Source organism: Hipposideros armiger, unplaced genomic scaffold (genome assembly GCF_001890085.2).
Source record: "Hipposideros armiger isolate ML-2016 unplaced genomic scaffold, ASM189008v1 scaffold_9, whole genome shotgun sequence".
Taxonomy (NCBI): domain Eukaryota; kingdom Metazoa; phylum Chordata; class Mammalia; order Chiroptera; family Hipposideridae; genus Hipposideros; species Hipposideros armiger.
In genome coordinates, this window is record NW_017731359.1 from 4,476,701 (window position 1) to 4,500,481 (window position 23,781).

The window sequence follows — 23,781 nt, forward strand, 5'->3', positions numbered from 1 at the left end:
ATGCTTTCTGATTGCTTCTGGATTCCAGCTACATTTTGGGAGGTAGATGTGGCTGGAAATCTGTTGAATTTTCTTTTTTTTTTTTTTTTTTAAGATTTTTATTGGGGAATTGGGGGGATGGGAACAGTGCTGGGGAATTGGGGGAAGGGGAACAGACAAGTTGCTGTCGTTTTGTTCTTCAGTCTGGTTGTGGAGGACGTTGCTTCACTGGCCCAATTGGCACCATCATTGCGCTCTTCCTGGGTGAGGCAGATCAGTCGCCGGCTTCTGGACGGCCGCTCACTGCGGCTGTTGGCCGCTCACGCTGGCTGCTGGCTGCTGGCTACCCACGGTAGCCCATGGCAACCCACTGCGACAGGGGCTGCAGCCTACGCCGTCGCCGGCGACTCAGGACAGCCCAGCTCCAGGTTGAGCTGCTGTTCAGCATCTTAGCTGTAGAGGGCAGTGTCACTGGCCCTCATATGTGGGATCCGAACCGGGGCCCTGTGGCGTCTCAAGCCAGCTCTTAACCATCGCGCCACTCGGCCGGCCCTCTGTTGAATTTTCTGATCTCGACCTTTTATGTATGTTTGGTGTTAGGTGGTTTGGTCACTTGTAGGACTTGGCAGCTGTCATCCTGGCTTCCTCCCTGCCCACCCCCAAGGTTTGTGTCTTGCAGTCAGGAATGGCAGTATATCTTGGCTCTGGGCACTAAGCCAATGGGCACTCACAGTTCTTAACGGGCTGCAGTCAGTAAAATTTTCTTCCATGTCCTCGTCATCCATTTGTTCCTCGTAATGTGCAGCTCATGCCCTCCCTTCCTTATTCCTTTCCCAGAAAGGTGCCCCAGATCTCCTCCAGTCTCGTCTGGCTGGGCCCAGCTCTGACCAGCAGCTGCCCCTGCCTCCCTGAGTTCCAGTGCAGTGCACTGTCCCAGTGTCCTCCTGCCTCCTCTTTCCCTGTCTCCTGTCTCCTCACTGGTTCCACACGCAGGCCTTCCTGACAGTGCCGTCTTTGGCTCATTTCTCTTCTCAGCAAGTGTCCTTTGGCTGCTTGAACTCATCGTGTCACAAAACACATTTACTTCTCCCACGCCCTCATTTTTGCTCAAGGCATGCTGGCCTCTCAGCCACCCTATCTCAAAACTTGATGAGCCAGACCCATGCCTAGGAATTCTTCATGTCTATCATTTCCATTCTTAGCTCCCAACTCCCACCCTCCTTCTAGCCCTCAGTACTTCTGGATGGCCATCCCACTGCCCTGGGATCCCCAGGGTATCACAGTCACTTCGCCTGGGTGCCACCAGGACAAAGCAGAGAAAGCATTAGATGCTCCATTTTACAGAGTTCAAAACTGAGGTAAAGCATGGGGCTTGCTTTAGCGACCCAGTGAGTTTTACAAGGATGCTCTACATGTTGGCTGTGTGTTCCTCCATTGCTGGGCATGGGCTTCATTTTCTCTGATTATTCATCATCACGTCTGCCTACCTGCCCAGCCTCGATTCCTGTGGGCAGCCTAGCTGGCCAGCAGCTCATCCTTAGTCCCTTCCCCTCCCACCCTCCCACCCTCCCACAGTGGCAGTCAGTGATGCTCAGCCGATGCCCCACTGGGGCAGAACTCGCTGGCATCTGCTGCAAAGTCTGAGCAACTTCTGAACTGAAACTTCAGATGCCACAGTCCTGCTCAACTTCTCTCCATTGATCATAGGATGAGGGCCTGTCAATATTACAGGTATCTGTATTACTCTTTATTTTACCTAAAGTACTTTATCTAAAGTACTACTTTAGATACTTTAGGTAAAAGAGTGTAAGGCCCTTCAGCTAGCTTATAAGTCCTTCTCTGTGTCTGGGAAACTTTTGAATTAAAAAGCAAAAAGCAAACAAACCAAAAACCCAGGATCTACTTCAGTATTTCCATCCATAGTGGTGTAGAAACAAAATGACTCTCAGCTGAACCCCACAGCAAAGCAAGGATTTGTAGTTGGAATGCTTACGCACTCGCAGCTTTTCATGAGTCTCAGGGTCCAAAGTCAGGGTTATTTAAATCCAGTAGCTCATCCACTGTTCATTCTTAAACCCTTCGCTTAGGGTTGCCAGATTTAGCATATAAAAATACAGGACAACCCTACCCCTCAGGCTAGGGGTGGCGGTGGTAAGGCCCACGGGGGCAGGGGCAGGGCATGGGGCGTGGGGTGGAGAAGTGGGGGGAATTGATGTGCCATGTGTGCCTGCACCTCTGAGCGGCATCTGGAGTGATAACACCAGCCATGTTCAGGGTGGGCCAGCCCAGGCCCACCCCTCAGCCCTGCCCTTCTCCTCCCCCAGGAGCATCTGCTCTGAGCCCTGGGCTTCCTGACCCCCACAGAGTAACCAGTTTGGAATACTAACACCAGCACTCACTGGACGTTGTGTGCATCGAGGCTGCACTGAGGGTCCTCTGAGTACTAAGTCTTCAGTCCTTGTGAAGCGAAGTTAGGGGGCGGGGGCCTCTTCAGGCTCTTCACAGCACTTGCGTCTCACAGCCCTCAGGGGCCCCGCAGGGTTTGTGTGGACGCCTCAGTTCTCACATGGGTTGGAGCATGAGGCTTGCTCAGGTGGGTGACTTAAGCTCAGCCTCCCCTCCGGTGGATGTAAGGATGTAAAACCTGTGTCAAGGCAGGGGAGGGATCTGGTGGGCCCTTCAGCCTCCGGGGCACAATATTAGCCCCAGTAATCAGGACCAATCCCATCTTACTAAGGAGCTATTCAAACCCCCACTTCAGAGGTGAAAAAACTGAGGCCCAGAGAGGAAACGAGACTGACTTATGCAAAGCCTCCCATCAGGCACTAGACCTACTGCCACCTGCTGCCATGCCCTGGGGCAGCACTCCTGCTCTGTGCTCCTCGTTTCAGACTCAGCTGCCCCCAGCACAGACCCAGCTTGGGTCAGACAAGAGGCCCTGCCTTGGCCACAGGTGATGTCTTGTTTGCAGATGCATCCCTCCTCCTGGGGGCTTGATGTCCAGCCCGGCATCCCTGAGCTCAGGTGCCTCCAGGAGACCTTGCCTGCCTGAGTCCAGGGCTGCATTTCTCAGGAAAGGCATTCTCTGCAGGGGGCCCAAATGAGCCCTCTAGGGAGAGTTCAAACAAAATGGTGAATGAAACACAAAGGATCTTTAGAGCAGCACAGGAACCTGCATTGAGTAACTGAGGATAAAAGGCAGCTGCAAACCAGCTGGGAAACCACAGTGCCTGCTCAAATCCCACCCTAAACCTGCTGGGAGGACAGCTAGAGAAGCCAGCGTTCTCATTGAGGGTTCCTCTCTGCTGCCATCTCTCCCCCACCACCTTTCCAGTACCCATCTAGCACCCACAGGGCCTTATGACACCTGACACAGCCCACCTAAGCAGAGCCCCTGGATGAGCACTCCATCAGAAGGGCCATGATAGGTCCTTCTAAAAAGAAGTCCAACATCACAACTATACTCATGCATCCAATGCTTCATAACTGCCCACTGCCCCTGGGCAGGTCCATCCAGTTCTCCATCTCAAAAACTGGCAGATGTGATTGTTGTCATTGAAAGCTCCGAAAATGCTCCCATTAAGTTACAAATGGTATTCGTCATTTTATGGATATTCTTCCCATTGTTGGTTTGTGAGCTACTGTCATCCAACACTAACTGAGTGGCTACTAGTAGCAGGCAGACAGCTGGGGATGTGTGTTTTACCCTCCTGAGCTCTCAGCCCAGGGGAGACAGGGCCATGGTTGAGTTCTTTATGTGCAAAATGTACCCTGCGCTGTCTGGGCAGACCAGAGAAATAGAACCCCTGAGGACGCTGAATGCCTGGGTCCTGGGCCCTGGCCCTGGCTTGCTCACTGCAGGAAGTGATTCATTCAGCAATAATCTGATGGAATTGGAGTGACCCCAGGTTCACCCAGATCTTAGTGGATGTGCCTGTCATTGTTGTCCAAACTCTGCCTCTCAAACACACCAAAAATTTCTAAATCCATCTTTTCCTTTCTAAATATTTTTTAAATACCTCCCCCATTCCCTCAGGAGTTTCCTCTGCCTCCGTTGCTTTTATAAATTCACACATAATTAAATGCTCAAAAACTGATATACTTTGTCCATTTTAGTAGCTGAACCTACGTAATTATGTTTTCCTTTTCACCTTGGATTACAGGAAGCTCAGAACTAGTTTAGAGCTTGTTCACAGGAGTAAGGCTAGCCATTGAAATTAGAAAATTTGTATTCTCTTTTCTGACTGGGTTCTAATTTCCCATGTCTATTTTAACAACCTCACCATCATTATCTTTTGTTATAAACCTTCACAAATCTTTTTTCAATAAGAGGAGGAGAATAAATGAAGTCAATTTAAAAAACGGAATACTCTTACAGTATTTTTTCAAAAGAGATGATTGGTCATTTAAATGATCCCTTCCCAAGGAAGACAGCTTTAATTTATGCCTCTGAGCAGGGTTCTCCACACTTCCATGCTGCTGACTCAGACACGAATTTGGTAAATTGATGGGGACAGTTTTCATTGCCGATGTTTTATTTTCCCTTAAATGCTCTTAGCAACCTATGTGTGAATCAATGCATCTTGCCAAGTTACATTTATGGCTAAGAAATAATTATAATGTGCCTGGACCTCCACCTCAAATGTTCACCTCAAGCAAGATATGTGTCCCCTTTACTCTTTCCTGATCCCTGTCTGGCCCCCATACCCCGTTGTGGCTGAGAATTAATCTGAAGACCACATTAATGAGCAAACGGCCTGGAACACACCCGTCTGATTTTAGAAGCTTCCCTCAGGCGAGCATTAAGTCCTCAGTCTCCGCTCCACCTCCACCCACCGCCCTGCTGTGCTGCCGCAAGGGCCTTTCATTCTTACCCGCTGATTGTGTTCAGCAAACGTTTGTAAATGTCGGTGGTGGCCGTGTCTCCTCCATGCTCCGGTGAGCTTCCGCCCCCTGAAACTGTGTTTTCTGAGTCTTTTGTGTCTCCTAATAGTGCCTGGAACATTTTGCACATGATAAGGAGCTCAAATAAAATGAACAATAAGCGTCCCCAACCAGCTAGAGCTTTTTACGAGGCTCTCAATGAAAACACTGAACCACATCGCCGTCGCTACAGGCAAACATCTGGAGATGCCAGTGGCAGCTGCCCAATTATGCTGAAACTGGTGAATGGGCACAGATTATTTGGGGCTGGTGAGCATCTCTCAGCTGGGCCTGATGCTACTGTGGCAACACGCTTCCCCCTCCCCAGGGCACAGCCCTGGCCAGGAGAGGGCAGGGAAGGCTTCCTCATCCACCCACCATCCCAAGCCATCGCAGCCGACTGTCACCACGACTGCCACCACGGGTCTGTTGCCCTGTCCCCAAGGAAGAAGAGGGCACATTAGATTTATTTTCTCCTTTGTTTTTCCATTTCACAGAAATATCATATTTTCTAGACGAAAGTGTTAATTATACCAGAGGCACCATCAAATGATGCTCAGTGATAACTAGATATTCAGGAGGTTGACATGTATATTGTTTCAAGCAGCTCCGTGATTTATTATCTAATTTAGATAAATGGCAAATAGTGATATCATAATAGCCCCCTTTTATTCTGGTTTACGCCTCATTGTCTCTGGGTTGAGAATAAGAAATGAATCATCCAAGAGGCCCCATGAAGAATGGCAGTCTGGCTGAGAGAATAGACTCTAGCGTCAGATCCATGGGGCTTCAAATCCCAGCCTGCTGCTGACCAAGGGCAAAAGCTGTGACCGTCGGGGGCTTCTCAGATGGGAACAGGGTTGAGAGCCGAGTGAGGCAAATCACTCAGCACCTCATCCAGCATAAGGGTGGTGCTACCCGTGTTAGTTGTTAAGTCCTGGGTTGCGGGCAGAGGATGACTCAAGGGGGAGGCCCAGCTGGAAGAGGGGGATGTGTCCACATAAGCCTCTGAATTGTCCCGGTAGATGTAGACAGGGGCATGGGAGTGAAGCAAGGGTTTCACAGTGAAAGGGCCAGGCTTGAGGGTGCCATCGTGTGGCTGAGCTGGCATTTCTCCAGGGGCCGTGCCATGTTTACTTACATTTCTGAAAGAGGAAAAAGGCTTTCTTCAGACCACACATTTTACTCCAAGTCACCATTTTCATCTGAGTGTAGCTAGGTTCATGATGCAAGAGGAACATAAGGCCTCCCAAATAGAATGATTCTGTGCATCTCCTTTCGTGATCCCTGGCCAAGGCAGCTAGCAGGGTCTTCGGAACTGTGTGGTCCAGGCCAGTAGGACAGAAGATGCAGGGCCCCACACCTCATCCAAACACTTGCGGTGCAGGAAGAAACCCTGCTGTCCCCACCCACTCACAGTGCCTTAGAAACAGGTCTCCACCCAAACGCTACACATTTCACAAAGGATACACCCCCAAAGTTAAAAATCAAATCAGCAGAAGAGGAAAATCCCACTCTCTGAGTTATCAAATGTCAGGATCAGAGCCAGCTTCTACCCCAGCTTGACACCCCGGGCCCAGCAAGTCTGGACACGTGACTGGGGTAACAGGAAACTCAGGGCTGCCCCACTTCTGATGTTGCCAAGAACGAGGTCTCCCACAGTGTTCCAAGTCACTGGAGTGGCCCTGTCAAGTACTGGTATCTTTTCATTTCTAATTCCCGTGGAAAGTTTTCTTTTCTATGTTATATTCTTTGAAACCGCATTTCAGGCTGTCATGATACCCCAAGATTCTGTACTGGGCTGGGCTGGGCTGCAAACACAATAGCCTCTGGGGCTAGTGCCTCAGTGGCAGGAGGGCTGGGGCACAGGTGACTTCCCACCTCTTCCCTGAGGGACCCCGACTTGTCCCTGCAGTCCTGCTACTACAGGTTCCTTGCCAGACACTCCCTGTGCCCCACCCCCTGCACTTTCACTCTTCTGTGTGCTAAGCTGTGGTCATGGGGATTCCAAGATTGAACCGCGCAACCAGGCCAAGGGTTGTATGCTGCCCACCATCCCGGCCATGCCGCAGGTGCACCAGGAAGGACTGATGCTCCCTGCAGAATAAAGTGGGTGGACTTCCAACAGCTCTTCTCAAGAGCCTTGGCCCCTCTGTCTCCTGTGTCACTCCTCTAGTCACAGGCACTCAGTAAGTGCTGTCACAAGAGAATGGGGACCTTCTCTCCTCCATTACAGGACTACCAGATGGAGCATTCTTCAGGGTGTGATGCTCAGCCCTGATTTTGGAAGGGACCAGGGTAAGTTATCAAGCAAGCAATTAAACATCAGCAAATCCATTCATTTAGAACTTTTGTTTTCCATAGAAGATTAGGCTAGGAAAGAAATTAATCACACCAAATCCATTTCCAAAATGGTTACAGATCCCATGATCACGAATAATGATTAGAAGAAAAGACTAAACAACCCTGGATGTTGAGAACTCATGTTTGATACTTAACTGATTGAGCCAGACTCCCTGATACCAAGAGGCAGCTTTCCTCCAGGCTAGGAGCGCTGTCTTTGGTGTTTTCAGGTGTGAATGAAGACAGAGGTTGTGGTGAGGCCAGGGCACTTTTCTTTACACAGAGGTTAGTTCTGACCTGCAACAAATTTCTAGTGGCGTCTGCTATGAGCCAGGTGCTGTTCCGGGTGTCACAGATCCCACAGTGAACACAACAGACATACTCCCTGCCTCGTGCGTGGGGCTTTGCCTTCTAGTGGAGGCAGAGAGACAATACAGAAATGCATAATGTGTTAAGTGGTGATGTTGTAGAAAGAAAAATGGAGCAGGTTAAGGAGAGAGGGTGATGGAAGGGGGTGTTATTTTGTACTGGGTGATGTAGTCTATTCCTAGGGGGTGACACTGGAGTGGGGACCTGAATACAGTGAAGAAGTGAGCCCTGTGGACACCCAAGAGCAGAGTGTTACAGCAAGGTCCTGGGGCTGGAGGGGCATGGAGCTTGGTGTGCTGCACCCTCATACAGCGCCCAAACCAACTTTCCAGCCTCAGGAGGCAAGACTAGCTCATCATCATTACAGGAACAAACCTCCTCACCAGCAAGTCAGCAGAGTTTGTCTCAGTCCTCATGAGCCCTTCTCGCCCTTCTCAGCATCTTCCCGGAAGCCTCCTAATTCAGCACACAGCCAGGGGAATTCCCTAGGCTCTGACTAGCCATTGCCTTAAACACAGTCACAGCGCCCACAGGACTATATAACCAGTCAGACCATTGGGAGGATGCCCCACACCTTCCGCCACCAGCATACACATGTTCACTGACCTCCTGTGGGCCCTGCCCTGTGGGGCTCCTACAGCTGGTGCCAAGATGAAAAGCCTGACTGAGTCATGATTCTGGCCTAAAGCTTGTTCTCAGATCATGACAAATATGCATGCCAGAAACATCTTAGCACCTGGATGCAGCCCCCTTTCTGGGGCTGGTATGTCTCATACCACCGCTATTTTACAGAGAGGAACTGAGGCCTGGAGAGTTGGGGTGGGTGCTGTATCGCTCGGGTTCAATGGGGAAGCACAGCCATTATAAGGATGATGGAATACGAAATTTATTATAGGAATTAGACCTTACCAATTGTGAGAGGTCCTGGGGGAGCAAAGGTCCAAAGGGGGGACTTGACGAGTCAGAGGAAGGTCACCAGCCAGCCCTGGTGTGGGTGAAGGGACAGCAAAGCTTGCAGGGAGGTCTGGAAGGCAGGCCCACGTAGCCAAGCGAGGCTGTAGTAGGAGTCTGTGGAATGTTTTGGCTCCTAGTGGTCACTGCCTTGGAGAGTTTGCAAAGAAGTGTCTGCTGTGGGTCTGGGGTCACAATGGGTCAGGTGGGCTGGCAGTGGGAAGGAGGCGGGGACAGAAAGTTCAATCCAATCCCAAAGTTAACAGGTCAATCACAATCACCCAATAATCTGATTATGATTTGGCCTATGTGACTCCCAAACCACCAGTCAGAAGAGAAATTCTTTCCCACTCGGAGTTGGTCATGTACATGAACTCAGTAGCTGAGAATTTTACCATCCTCAGGCACAAAAGGGGCAGGAATGGCCAACCCTGAATCTCCCAGGTTCGGTTTGAACAGGGCAGTGTTCCCGATGTCTAGGCCCCTTTGTCAGGATTTGAAAGATGTGACCATGACAGGATGAGGCTGCAGGTGTGTGCTCAGCCTGTGTGAAAGATGCCCCCATCTGTGTCTGAAACACAAGAGTGTGTGTACCTACAATGGGTGGCACTGAAAGTTTGCCCCTTCCGCTAATTTTTTTTTTAACTGGCAGGAAGTGCAAGTTGATTCTTGTCTAAGTCTAATCTGACCACCACTGTTGTCTAATTCACTGGGCCAGCTTCTACATCTTGATAAATGTTACTGAGAGACACCATATTGCATTAGGAGCTGATTATATCTGATTTGCCATGTAACAGGGTTACATCCATTTCCTGGGATGTAGCAGAAGGGCCTAATGGTCACCAAGCTGACCCATAATTTACTCTTAAAACTGGAGCCCACATAGGTCATGCCAACAACGTCCCCCAACTAAAGGGGACACCCCAGCAGAGCTACGCAGGACTCGATAAGAAGTACCATGGCAGCTAGCGCCTCTCCAGAGCCCTGGACCCTAACCCAGGACCACGTCACCCCTGATACATGTATCTGAGGGTGGCCACTTGCCAAAGGCAGGAAATGGGACCAGGAGGCTCTGTGGCAGGATGGATTGAGAAGATCTCTAGTTTCAGAGTCAGACGGACCTGGGTGCAAATCCCAGCTCCTCCACTGTGATCCTGGGCTCCATGCTTTACTTCTCTGGGCCTGTTTCCTCATCTGTAAAATGGTGAATAGTAGCCACCCTGCTGTGGTACAGTGTGATGATATCAAGAACTTGGCCTCAGCCCTGTGGACCCACTGGGCTTAGGGGTATCAATGACATCACTGACACGCCCCATTTATAACAAGGTACACCACTCTGGATATGGTCACTACAGAAGCTATGCCCAATACCTGGCCACTGGCTGAGTCTTCCAATCAGTGAGGACGAGGAACCTGGTAGTCTTGACAGGCAGCAGCTGACTGGGCTCCAAAGTCCTCCAAAAGGAAGAGGGACCACCACCCTTCCCCCATATTGCAGTCAGCTGCCTCTGGGGGCACCTGGGCCTGGAAGGTCCTTCTGTGTCAGTGTCCCCAAGATGGGATGGATGACACTTACCTCTCTGGACCCCATGGAACTAGAAGGGATCCCCTTGAGTCCCAATCCCCTCCATCCCAGGTAGCAGCTGTGTTGGGGAGTAGGCAGGAGCACACCGGCGTTGTCCTGTTTACATCCAAAGCCTGTGGGACCAGGGACTGACATTCAAAAATGAGCAAGGCGGCAACCGGATGTGCGGTGGGGCATCAGGCCATGGGGTAGTGGCCCCTCCTGCCTCACCCCTAAACCTACACCCTAAACCCAGAGTAGGAGCCTGGGTAGGAGAGGCCAGAAGTCCCTTCTGCGGGGAGCAGGGCCTCACCCTGCAGCCTAGCCAGGCCTGATTTTGAATCCTGAAGTGACCTCCCCCCACCCCCGCCCAGAGAGACAGTTCATTCGGTGTGAGGTGCAGGGAGGAGTCTGCAGGCCTGAGGAGCCTGGACGCTCTGCTGTCTTTGTTCAGAGCCAATAACTACAGGCTCAGTGTTTAAAAACGTTTGAATCAACAGAGGGACTGTTTATCAATATTTAAAAAAAGAAATGTAATTAGAGGTTGGCGAACCAGCAGAGCTCCTGGCCACGGATGTCAAAGGCTTCCTTGACCTGGAGCAGGGAAGGGAATGGAAAGTGACCGCAGACACGGGCCGCCATGGTGTGCTCCGCCACAAACCCCACTTGACAGGCGCTCCCCACTGAGGCTCATAAAAGATCCTGTGGCTAATGGAATGGCATTTCACATGTGTCCACATTTTTTCATTCCTAGGTGGTTTTTCTTTCTAAACTTGGGAATATGGACATTCTATTTTAAGAACATTAATTACGGTCCAATTTTAATGTAACTAATGCGAACAAAAAACCCAACTTTGAACTGAGGAAATGAAACAAGTAATTTATAGGGTAATTCTGTGTTTACATCCCTCAAGATTGCCTGAGAACATTGTCTAATGCATTTATTTCTGGTCAAGAGAAGTGAATAACCATCTTTCTGGTGGTTTCTGGAGAGCGAGGTGAGGGCTGGCCACATCTGCCTCAGAGACGCCAGCTCAGGCCACCTCAGGCCAGGCTCCCTCCTCGGGGCTCAAAGGGGCAGTGTCAGGGAGGTAAAAATAGAGTGAGGGATTCAGCAACAGCTTTGACACATGGTTTTCTCATCCCAGGGACTGCCACGTAGGGCCCTCCTTTTCCAGCTATTCTAAGGGAAAAAGAAAAAAAGTAAGATTATCTGAGAACTAAATAAAAACAGCGCTATATTGTAGCCACCTTTCTGCATTCTTCCACACTCTCCCAAGTGCTCTTTTTCTCTTTCCTCACCAAGCCAACAATGGGATGAGTCCCGAGGTTCTGTCTTTGATCCCCTTTTTTCCTCTACCTGCCCCCCTTGAGAATGGGCATCTACAGCTGTGGCTTCAGCACGGGGTCCATGTGGCCACAGTCCTGGCACCTTCCAGGTACCTGCCCACCTCCTGGACAGACCCCCTCCCCCCTAGGAGGTCCCCAACATCCCACAATCAGATCAGGCCTCTCCCTTTGAAGGGTTACATTGGGGCATATTCCTTCCCCCAGCTGTCATTCCACATAGCCTTGTCTGTATGCTGGTGGCCAGGACTGTTTGACATGTGACGCTGTCCCAGCCCCTCCGAGCTCACCCCTGAGGCAGGGCTGGGAACAATGGGTGCTTACTGAAGGAGGCCCTAATACTAAATGGAAGGGGAGATCAGGGACGCTTCCCTGAGAAAGAGATTTTTCAGCTGAGACCTAAAGGTGAGGAGCAGCCAGCCAAGCAAGGTCGGGGTTGGGGGGGTTTCCAGTGTGGGGGGACAGCCCACCCTGGGAGAGACTGGGGACCATGGGGGGAAATAGGAGGGCTCTGAAGGCACAAGCAGGGGAGGATAAGATTGGCAAAAAGTGAGACAGGAGAAGATGGTGGCTGCAGGGATGGATTTTCATCCTGGGAGCAATGTTTTAAGCTGGGAAGGTGCTCAGATTTGTAGGCAGAAAGATTACCTTGGCTTCTGTGGCGAATGGATGGTGGGGACCCAGTGAGAGACAATGGGGCTCAACTATGGTGTCTCCCCAAACCCCTGGCCCTCTAACAGCAGCTCTCCCTGGCTCCTGCTGGCTCATGCCTCCCAAGCCTCACCAGCTCTGTCCAAGACAACGGCTGTGGGCCAACTTACACTTGGGTGTTTGTCATTCACAAACAGTGGCAGCATCCACCTCAAACCCCTCTGGGCAGCAAAGGGGAAGGGGGTGGGGGTGTTCCTCCCTTGCCTGTGGATGCCTCCTGAGCAGCAGGGAGCCCTGTGCAATCGAAACCCTAGCCAGAATGGAGCCATGGATAAGTCTTACCCACAGAGTCTCTAGCTGTGTGCCACTTTCTAGATGTGTGACTCCGGACAAGTCATTTAACCTCCCTGAGCCACAGTTTCTCTCTCTGAGCATCAGAATAATAGTACCTAACCTGCCCAGGCTGTTCCTACCAGAGGATTAAATGGGTGCCAGAGGATTAAATAAGAGATTATCCATGCAATACTCTTAGCACTGTGCCTGCACACAGTGGATCCCCAAAAACGTTGATGAAAATGATGGTCAACTCAGCAAGCTACAGGTGCTAATGCCACACGTGTGAGTCTACACAAGTCTTTTAACCTTTAAGGCTACATTTTTACATATCTCCCTTTATACAAGGCAGCCTAATTGAGGCACTAATTCAAACAATTGGGAGCACTTTTCTCATAGCTTTCGCCTGGTATGTATGGAAGGAGTTGAACCTTTTGGTGATGGACATTCAGACCTGGCCAGAAACCATTTAATTCAACCAAGGTTCTCTGAGTGCCTCTCAGGGACGGGGCTCTGTGCCTGGTGCTCAGGGGGCTCTAAGCTGCCAGTACAAAGCCCGGTGGGCATGCAATCAAGGGGAGGCGGTGATAGCTATAGAACTGAGCCTTAGAGGACGGGTGCCAGGTGGACTGAACAGGGAGGGTGTTCCAGACTCAGGGGACAGCACGTGCAAAGGCATGGAGGCGTGAAAGAGTGTGACATGTTCCAGGAAAGATGAGAGGTAGAGGCTGGCGCTGTCAGAACAAAGGAGAGTGGGAGGAAGGGAAAGGCAGAAGTGAGGCTGAGGAGGCCAGGGCCCCCATGCCAGGTTAGACAGAGGGATTTGTTCTCTGTGTGGAGGGAGATCTGGACAAAGGCAGAATGAACTCAGAGCTGCTTGTGGGGAGTCACAGGCTTGGACATGGGGCATGAGGGAAGGGCTCAGAAGCAGGCTTGGTGACTGTGCCACCATTCAGGCAAGAAATGAAGCCTGAGGGGAGGTGCTGGCCAGGGAAGAGGGGGAGCAGGGACTGGAAATGGACTGCAGAGCTGAGAGTGATTGGCCTTAACTCTGGATAGGACAGGGTGAGGGTGAGGGAGGGGCCAAAGGCAGAGCCTCTGTGGCACCTTTGGGAGGCTGAGCGCACAGAGCTGGGGCAGGGCTGGTCAGCCACGGGGGCCCAGGGAACAGGGCTCCGCCTCCTGCCTTTCCTCCGCGGCTTTCAGTCTCCCTCTGTCTCTCCTCTCCTTTCACTGCCACCAATAGGAGGTCAAATACTTTTTAAAACTTAAAAAGTACTAAATTGTTTTTAATCTAAAAAGAATGAGTAAATGGAATGTTTTCTATTTCCTCCTCAAACAGAAAAGCAAAGCTACCCATACACAGTCTCTTGTGTAGGAATGTCTAGAGTTTTATTTTTCCTTGATGTATTAAAAAAAAGAGACAATTCAGGCACCAGGATGAGGTTTGGTGACACCTCTTTGGTACCCAGCTGTCCCTCAGTGGCCTCCCTCCACCCCAAGGGAGCCTAAGGCTGGGTGGCCACATCCCAATCACCATAATCTCAGGGCTGGAGTCAGACCCTGACATGACAGCTCTCTTTACCTGTGGGATCTGCAGATCTTCCTGCAAAGCCAGAGGATGTGTTCTTAAACCCTGGGAAAATGACATTTTAATAAAGTTTCAAAAGACGACTTCACTTTGCAAGACAAACAGCTAATAAAATAGATTCTTTTTTGGTAACCACCCATACAGCAATCAACCTGTCACTCGAAAGCCTGCTTCCTGAGAGGTGTGAAACGAGGCCACCCTGGAGCTCTTTGGGAACAGAGAGCCCCCGAGAAGGTTCCTCTTATCCAGACTATACTTGCCACCACAAAACAGGGAAACTATGATTCAGAACACAGGAAATACCCGGCTAATTAGTTAATCAATACTGATTTTTGGAAGACAAGCAGGAGGCAACTATTGCACTGTTTACATGCTGCCGGCCACATCTACTGCCATCATGCATGTATCTTGCCTCTGTTTCTTTGCAATTCCATCCCTACTGGGAGAAAAAAAAAAAGTGTTTCCCACACAGGGTCTTTTCGGAAAAAGTCATACCATGGGGGCTTTTGTGCTGCAGCCATTCAAATAATAACTTGAAACAAAGGGTTATTTCAACGCCACCAAAAATAATCAAAAGGAGAAGCCTGGGTCATAAGATACCACCTGAGGCCATGGTCAGAATTAAGAGGCCCTCCCCTCACTCACTCTACCTTCAGATCTGCTTGGCTGCCTCACGTTTTTTCTACCTTTATTTTCGTTATCCCTAATTCTCTCACTACTTAAAAAAAAAGTCTCATCATGTTGAACGTAGAACACAATTTCAGTCATCTTAAATCTCTTTTGGAACAAGATGGACTAAATCTCAGTTACTCAGAACCTTCCTCAAAGCAGCTCTAACTGAAGAATTCTGCCACACTGAACTTAGAAGGGAAGCAGGCTGCAATAAGTGCTAAATACATGTACAGCGGGGTCTGCACACAGTAGGCCCTAAATAAATGTCAATTAACTTTTTCAATGATGGAATCTGAAAAGCCTCAGGAACAAAAAAGATCAACTGGGTAATAGTTGCTTTGAAAGAAATACATGACCAAAATATTACTAACAGGAACAGATCAGAACAAACAATGGCTCTAATTCCATGGTGAAAACTATAAAAGGACTGAAAAACATCTGGAAGCAGTAGTTGGCATAACTGAAATGACAGAACAAACAAATCAGTGATGTTGAGGATAAAATAAAACATCAAACCAGAAATGTAGACAAAGAAAACAAACAGGTGCAAATAACTGATTTGGAAAATGGTATCACAGCTCTAAAATAGGAGAGAGAGATGAATGAGATGAGGCATATGATGAGGGAAAATTCAGAAAAAAAAATAACACAAGAAAAGTTTCATGAGATTAAAAGCAGCTTGGCCTAGGATGAAAGTAAACACACTGTGCCTTTCAAATTTAACCCTAAGGGGAAGAAATAAGCATTTGCTAGCAGGGATTTTGAATGATAAATTATCTGGCAAGCTGAAGTGAAGGGAGATATGTTCTTTTGAAATTGGATAAGATGACAAGAGAACTGACATCACAAATAATGAAGACAAAATTAACCTCCGTAAAAAATGTGCAATTCTAACCACACATGTATATTCTAACCACATTTCTGCTATAGTCCTAAACAAGGCTTATAGGAGAAAACAAAGTCATTTAAAAACTGGGGAGAATTTGTGTACAATTATATATATATATATATATATATATATATATATATATATATATATATATATATATATATATGCCATGGTCATTGGTTACACATTGCTTTCATGCTACATGGCATAGTTGACTCTTTTAAGGAGGGTGCAGCTCATGGTGGCCCATTCAGGGATCGAACCGGCAACCTTGGTGTTATCAGCACCATGCTCTAACCAACTGAGCTAACCGGTCACCCTCCACAATTATATTTTTTAAAAGCAAAAAATAATGTCTGACTCTTTATAAAAATGTAAAAGACAAAAGCTAATATAACAAGACAATGGAATGAGAATGAATCAATTGAAAAAGAATAAGTGATCTGAAATGTAATCACTCCTAACACTTCATCTACACTCTAATAATTCCCAAATCCCAGTCCTGTCCAGATCTCTCCTCTGAGTTCTAGGCCTGACTGTCCCACTGCCATGTGGTCACATCCATGCAAATGTCCCTCAGCATCACAACCCTGTCTTCACTCACCTCATCCCTAGCCCGACAGCCACCTCAATGCCTATACAGCTGCTTGAGCTGGAAACCTTTGAATTCATTCCTGGTCCTTTCCATGCTCCTCAGCCACCCCTTGCCCCAGCCATTTGTAGTAGTCTGCTGGGCTGTCGTAACAAAATATCATAAACACTGGGTGGCTTAAACATAAGAAATTTATTTTCTCACTTCTGGAGGCTAGAAGTCCAAGATCAAGGCTCTGGCTGATTTGGTTTCTGGGTGAGATCTTTCTTCCTAGCTTGCAGTCCTCACATTGCAAGCCTTCCCTTCATGCTAGTGCAAGCAGGTAGGAGCTCTCTGATGTCTTTCTTATAAGGACACTAATTCTATCGGATCAGAGGCCCAACGTTATGACTCCATTTAACATTAGTTACTTCTTTTAGGGCTCCATCTCAAAATACAGCCACACTGGAGGTGAGGGCCTCAACATATGAAATAGGGGCGGGGCAGCTCCTCTAACCAACCATCCCTAGAAGTTACTCTGGGGTACTTCTGCACCCTCCCTAAGGTCGCAACCAAATGCACAGACAGGTCATCTGAGCTAGCCTGTCCAGCCATGCCTCTAAACTTGCCTTGGGTTAGGGGTCTAGGGATTACTTTTTCACCAGAGTTTGGTCAAGGCCTTTCCCCAAGGCCAAAAGCTGCTCCACACCCTATCCTTAAGGGGTTTATGCCCCCCCAACCTAGTTTCAGGTCTGCATGAGGTCTGATCCTGACACTCAGGTAGAGGGCTGTGTGACTTTGTGTATGTTACCGAACCTCTCTGGGCTTGAACCATGTGGAAGGTACCTGGCCCCAGCCAGCATCACCATGTGGATAAACAAATCAACTTCCTAGGTTCCAGGCCTTTTGCAAACACTGACCAAGAAAGTCAGTGTTATTATCCTCATTTCCAGAAAGTAGAAACTGAGGCTTGGAGAGATGACTGGCCTGAAGCCACTACTTACTGGTCTAGGGAGGTCTGTCCAACTCCACAACTGTTTCTGCTGCCCAGGCTGTATCTCAGGAGAGGTAGAGGCATCCAGGAGCCTGGACCAAGCTCTGTGCATCCAGGGACATGGTCTCACTTGGAGCTGCACGTCCATCAGGGGTCACCCCAGGTGCTGGTCTGTGGTCTAGGGGCCTGTGGGCTTGAGGCTCCTGGTGGACAAGCAGGCAGGCGCATGCTTAGGACCATGGCTGGCTCCGTGGACACTGCCTTGCTGTGCTGGGTAACCGTCCCACTTTCCGTGCCCGCCCCCCAGACCCGCCCTGCCCACTCCCATGCCTATTTAAGTAAGAGGCCCCAACTCCACTGGGCCCAGGCACCACCAGCTTCCGGAGCTAGGAGAACAGCGTTGCAGGCCTCGCTCACTCAGGATGAAAGGTCCTTCTGTTTTACCATTTCCTACCGGTGCGTTTTGAATGATGATGCTGAGCTGGGTTGTAGTAGGAGCTGATTCTGCTCGCCTGGGAGTGCATTGAGATGTGGAGCTGGCAGAGGGAGGCTCTGACTGAATTTTTCCCATTTTTAATTCTTGACTTGATGTGATCTTATTTTCAAAGAGGGAAAAAGGTAGTTTGTGAAAGGACAGAGGACACCATATCTCAAAACAAGGTCTGGCTCAGAATATCAACTATCTGACATGTTTTTCTTTTGAGAAAAGAAGAGGTCCTGTAATTTCAAGATTGTAGAGATTCCATTTCCCTTCAGGAACCCCTCCCTAAATAGTTAGTTCCTGTCATTTAATTCTATTTTGAAAAAAATACACAGGAGATTTTTTTCAGAAGAGTTTGGTAGGGGAGAGAGGATGTGTAGCTCTTAGGGGACAGTTTAGGAAACATCTGACTGAAAACTCCTCGTTGAGGGATGCGGAGTGAGCTCTTCCCTTTCCGAGAGGTGGGGGTGAAGCTGAGAGGCGCACAGGCAGGAGCGCTCACGAGAGGCCTGCCTCTTTCATGTCCACTTCCAGATGCTTGTCAGCCTGTGGCCTAGGGTCAGGGCAGCCCAGCAAGAGGGTGAAGGACAGAGATTCATGTAGGTCGTTACCCTGGCAGATGTCTCAGATATAGGGTGTGACAGAGCCTCCCCAGGAGGCCAGGACAGAAAACTGCCTTCTGACCTCTCATCAGGTAAGATGGGGAGAGATGCCTGCCAGGTGCTTAACTCCGAGGAAATAAGCCAAGGTGCCCACATAGAAACAAGGGCCTCTAGGGGAACACAGGCTATCTCATGTAGAGTAAGGACCTAGGAGCTCTGGCTTCATTCTTCCCACCCTCATCTGGCAACATCAAGTACTCATGCCCACTTGGTCCTGGCCGTGACCATTCAAGACCCTGTGTTACAGAGGAGGGGGCATCTGCGACTCACAGGTTAAATGACTTGCCCAAGACCATTTAGCTGACTAGAACTCATGTCTTTCTGGAGCTTTTCAGTGTGGATTCCTAATCAGCAGGGTGCCAACTGTTTGCCAAGTGAGGAGACATTCCTGCCAGCCCTTCTGCAAACATCTTTAGCTTGGGGGCAGAGACATTGGGACTCAAATTTCAAATTCTTCTTAACAGTTTGGCTGATTGGCAAAATAAGTGTATATAAAGGACGTGAGCTGGTCCAGTAGGGCCTTGGGGAGTAACAGTTGCCCTGCTCAGGATGTGGGGGTGGTAAGAGGTCTTTGGACAGGGCAACAAAACTGGCTTGAGAAGGAGCGCTGCATGGCGGTGTGGGGGGGTGCTGGCTGAACTTCCTGGGCCTGAGTCCAGAGGGCGGGGCCAGGAGTCTAAGATTTGCCTGGAAAGTTGGGGCGGGACTTGGCACTGGAAAGCAGGACAAAAAAGCCAGGACTACGCCTGAGGCCAGAGGGCAAGCTCAGAGAGCTGCATGGGGCCAGGACTCAGAGCGGGTTCAGAAATTCCGGAAGTGGCCTGCACCTGAGGTCAGGGGAGGACCTAGAAAGGCTAGGCGGGGAGAGAACAGAAGCCCACCTAAGAACCCCGACTGGGGCACCAGTGTCTTAGGCAGTGGATCCTCGGACTGGGTCTGCGAGGGATGCAGGGAGCCAGTAGCATCATGTCCAAAGGCCTCCGCTCACATGAGAGCCCTCCCAACCGTCCTCTCCGGAGACCTCACTGGGTTCACGAAGTGTCCCCACCGAGTCTCTCCTCTGCCGCCCTGTCTACCTGCCCCTCCTTATCTGCTGCCAACCCCTGTAGTTCTTCCTCTCCATCGGGCTTCCTCCTCCATCCCACCCTGTCCTGTTGGCCACTGTCCTTCTTCCTGGGCCTGGGTTCAGCTTTCCCCCACCCCAAGGTATCCTTGTGAGGCAGAGATTACAGAAAGCTCCTCGGGAGAGCTCTGATTGTTCTAGATTCGCCTATCAGATCAAAACCAGGCCCCATGGCTGGAGCTCTGAATTTGCCTTTCCCTGTCCCCCACCCTGAACATTCCAGGCATGACTGGGTCCGGCTGTTCTGGTGGAGGTCTCACTGGGGAGTCCTCCCCATCTGTCAACCCTCCTCCTCCACCCTCCCACCCCTGCCTGTCCAAGTCTGTCCCACAAACCTTCGCCCCCGCCCCCTCTGACTGCACTTCGTCCTCAGGGACAGCCGGGCCCACACCATCTCCTTGGCGACAATAAGGGTGCGGCAGTGCCTCCGGTGGCGGCGCAGGTGGGGCCCCAGGGTCATTGTACCTGGCTCACCTGTACTGGGCTGTTCTGCTGTGGGTTGAGTTCCAAGCACCTCTGTGAACCGCGCTCATCATCTCCTTTCAGGTCCTTGACTCCACAGTGACGCTTCCTCTTGAGACAGAAGGAAAAGAAGGTGCCAACAGCTCCTCCTCAGGTAAGACAGGGGCTTCTGGCAGTGGGGGGTGGTGCTCCAGGCCTCCCTTCATAGGCTGGTTACTAATGGTTTATATAAAAAAGTGCTGTGGAGGTTAAGAAAAGGCTCTGCTGCTTGGTTAAAAAGTTTGAAAACACAGCTCTGGGGTAAGCAACCAGCCCTCCTGTGGAATACAGTGCCAATGGAGGGGGTATGTCTGATATGCCCAAATCAATGGAGAAAATACAAACTCCTTCGATATGTAGAGAAAGGACTGAGGCAGCACTTCACAAAAACATGAAGGAGTACAATGAAATATTCTGGAAAATGGAACCAGATATCATTACCCAATAAACTTTTTTCTTTTCTTTCTAACTTCAATGCTAAAACCCAGAGCAGGTAAGGATGCTGTGAAATATGCACTCTCAAACAACTTGGGTGAAAAGCTATTTGACAATATATATCAGAAGCTTTAAAGTTTACCTAGTAATTTTACCCTTGAATCCATCCTAAAGAAATAATTCAAACTATTGGGCCATTCTCAGGAATAAAAGCAGAAACTAGCAATACAGTGACCCCCTGACTGGAACCTCAGCAGGACCATTGTAAGAACCCACCCCCTCCCAAATACTGGCAAATTAAATGTTTTCAGGGTTGCCAGGGAGATCACCAGGCTGGATGGAGGTAGGAGATTTGGGGGTCCAAGGTGATGGTTACTGGGTGGAAGAACAAAAGAGAAGGTAGATGAGGAGGAAATTACTGGGTTTTTCACTGAGGCCTCAGTGGGGGTAGGTGATAAATGTAACCTTCAGGGGACTGGAAAAAAGCGATGAGGGTCTGGTGGGAATTGAAGGGGAAGGACAAGCAGGATGGGGAAGGGAAAGCGTGGGGACTTGTTACTCGTACCTGGGAACTTGTCCTGGATGTGGGTGGTCTTGGAGCTGGACAGCGCTCTTTTATGGATTTTGAATATGTTTGCTTGTCATTTGTATTCAGCCTTGGTGAGAAAGGTAGAGAGGAAAGGGGAATTGGAGTCAGGTAACCTGGCTGCACCTCTCAGGGACTGTCATTACTTCTCCGAGTCTCAGTTTTCTCATCGGCAAATGGGACCCACTTACTCACTTGGGGTGGTTGTCCGGTATAGAGGCACCATCTGTGTGAAGAGCACATACTGGGAGCCGTGTCTGTGTGACATCTGCTCAGATACCCCCAAGAAGTGGATCTGTTAGCTCTGCTTGTCTGATGCTCATTCCTAGTCTCCCCCATGCCTTTGCCATGGACTGACTCGTAGCTGTGCCCTCACCTTACAGGGAGAGAAAGGAAAGGAGGGAGGGAATGAGTCTGAGGTCCTGAGCAGGCTGCTGGGGGCCCCCCTGATGAACTGGTTTGTAAAGCCACCCTGACTGGACACCAGGTCTGCAGGGGGCAGGGCTGACACTTGTCAGTCAGTCATTAGGGGTTCCTATTATCTGCCTACTATGTGCCCAACACACATCTAGGGTCAGGTGATGGGATAAAATACTGAGTGTCTGTAAAGGGACAGGGGCCTAAGAGTTAGAACTCAGAACTCGCATTCCCCAAGACTGGAGGCTGAAGTGGGTGGGTGAGCACCTCATCCCCCACCCCCGAGCTCCAAGGCTACTGGTGTCTGCCATATGGGCAGGGTCCCTAGTTATGCAGAGACACCCCATACAGCCACACACATAAGGCTCTCCCTCCTTTTGTTTTGAGGGAAGGAATTTGCAAACATTGCTTGAGCTTCCTTTCCTCAGTACCGTTTCTAACTGGGTGATCTGAAGGTGTGAGGGGCTGGTCATCTTTCTGGTGTGCAGACTGCAAACGTACAATAAATGCACAGAAACTGGCAGGTGTTGAGAGAGAAATGGCCTGTTTAAGCCAAAGGTCTCCAGTCATTCTTGGGGCCATTGAGTAGGGGACTAGCTGGGGTTTGGTGAAGAGACTGTTACTGTGACTTCCAAACCCCAAGCCCCTCTGCTGAGCCTTCATCCCCTCGCCCAGATAAGGGCTATGAGGGAAGACCCCAGCAAAGGCATGGGGGTCTAGAAGGGCGTGGTGGGGAACTGTGTAAATCAGGGCCCTTAGGACTTCAGAAGGAGGAGGGAGCAGAGCCATCAGGCTGTTGGGCCTCGCCTGCCCTTCCCTGCCAGGTGTATCTTCCTGGGGGCAGCTGGGGCCATGGGAGAGTTTAACAGGGGAGCTCAGGAAACGGTGTTGGGGAAGTGGAGGAAGAGGAATGATGAGCTTTTAGGGGAAGATGGACAGCTGTCAATCAAATTCATGGGGTCAGAGATCAGGGAGACATCTGGGCTGGCTGTTACCTGGCAACATGTGACCAGCAAGGCATCAACCACGAGAACAGAGAAGAGGCAGGAAAGGTCCAGTTCCTAAGGGAGGGGCAGGGGAGGAGGGGACAGCAAAGGGCTCTGAGAAGGAGCAGTCCCAAGTGCAGGAAGGGAAAAAAAGGAGGATGGCCCAGGACCAAGGGGCAGAGGGCTGAGGGACAGATGAGGATTGAGCAGTTTAAGCCTCCTGTTGAGTCTTTTTCTTAAAGCAAATCTGGCTAAAACTGCACAGACTGTTTTCTCCTTGGTGCTGACCTCTGTTCTGGAAATTTTCTTTCCAAAACTTTATCAGAAAGCCTGGAAAGACATCCTGTGCACCTCCTGTCTAGCAGTGGGGGTGGTGCAGGTAGATTCCAGCTGGGTGGCTGCCCAGACCCCCAACGGCCAGAGGGTCACGCAGCCCTCCCAGAGCTCAGGACAGACCCAGCCAGCACACTAGGTCCTCATGGCTCTGAGCCGCCGGAGTGCTTAAAGCTAGCTGGGTCTGTGCAGTGCAGGTGGGATGTTAACCAGACATTCGAAGCATTTAAGTTAAACAAACCCAACTAGGGATAAACTGTAGGTACATGCATGGGATCTTCCGCTCAGGCCCATTTTCCACAGCTAACCCCCCCCCCCCCAACATATACCCAATCCCTCCTGGCCTGCAGTCTGGGACCTGGAAGTCACTGGGGCCTGGCAGGCAGGGCTTCCCGAGTGACTCCGCCTCCCTCGTGCCTGCTCTTCTCTCTCTGAAGCTCCACCTGATCTCCCTCCTTCGCTCACTATTGGTCCCACCCACCACCCACCACGCTTCTGTCTCCATACCCTCTAGGAGGACACCCCCACACTCAAATATATTCACCTAGAAAGCAAAGGCTCTGCCCCCAGAGATTTTGGGGCCCTTGCTGTGAAATACCCCCAGCAGTCATAGTGCTGCATCTGACTCATAAGGAGTGTATCCTGAGCACCCTAGCTTGCCAGCTTAACAGCTGCTGCCCTGCCCCGGCCCCTCACCAGCCCTGGCATGCACCTGTCCACCAGCACAACCTGGCAGTGTCTGACCACACCCGGCCTCTCGGCTCTGACTCCCAAGCATCAAGCATAGGCTGTTGGCTCCATCTCAAGCTGCTGTCCACTTCAGTGGCCCTGAGACCAATCCCATATTCTGATCCCTGGCAGAAGTTTCCAATGGAATTACTTCCCCATGTCCACGATTTACTTTGCTACCTATATCACCAGCTACAGCCTCTTCTCTGAGCAGAAACAGTTTTCACTAAAAATTGAAAGATTAAGGTTCAGCTCCCCTGATGCTTCATGGTCCCAAGGACCAGGGACACAGGCAGGAATTGACTTTTCAGTCCACACATTGACAGGGTAGGAAGGAGTAAGCCTCCCACC

General features: G+C 50.1%; 1 protein-coding gene and 2 long non-coding RNA genes across 7 annotated transcripts in view; 1 reads left to right on the plus strand and 2 right to left on the minus strand.

The window, feature by feature from the left end:
• Positions 1-23,781, plus strand: part of SMPD3 (sphingomyelin phosphodiesterase 3) — an 84,194-nt gene that overhangs the window by 38,172 nt on the left and 22,241 nt on the right. Inside the window, exons 1-2 of one of the 4 annotated variants that reach the window (XM_019655016.1) lie at positions 17,525-17,633; positions 19,990-20,059. The gene's annotated coding sequence lies outside the window, so the exon portion shown is untranslated. Of the gene's footprint in view, positions 1-17,524; positions 17,634-18,124; positions 18,353-19,097; positions 19,153-19,989; positions 20,060-23,781 lie in introns of those variants that run through there. The other 3 variants (XM_019655025.1, XM_019655032.1, XM_019655009.1) reach the window with 3 other exon arrangements.
• Positions 10,682-17,811, minus strand: LOC109389546 (uncharacterized). Of its 2 annotated transcripts, XR_002125408.1 has the most exons (4): positions 17,632-17,811; positions 17,188-17,380; positions 14,046-14,096; positions 10,682-11,312 (listed from the first exon to the last, which is right to left on the minus strand). It is a non-coding gene; the product is annotated as an uncharacterized LOC109389546 (long non-coding RNA). The 2 variants fall into 2 exon arrangements; XR_002125407.1 differs by lacking the exon at positions 17,632-17,811 and having other exon boundaries at positions 17,188-17,428.
• On the minus strand, positions 19,946-21,378 carry LOC109389555 (uncharacterized). Its single transcript, XR_002125409.1, has 3 exons — positions 21,161-21,378; positions 20,945-21,035; positions 19,946-20,016 (listed from the first exon to the last, which is right to left on the minus strand). It is a non-coding gene; the product is annotated as an uncharacterized LOC109389555 (long non-coding RNA).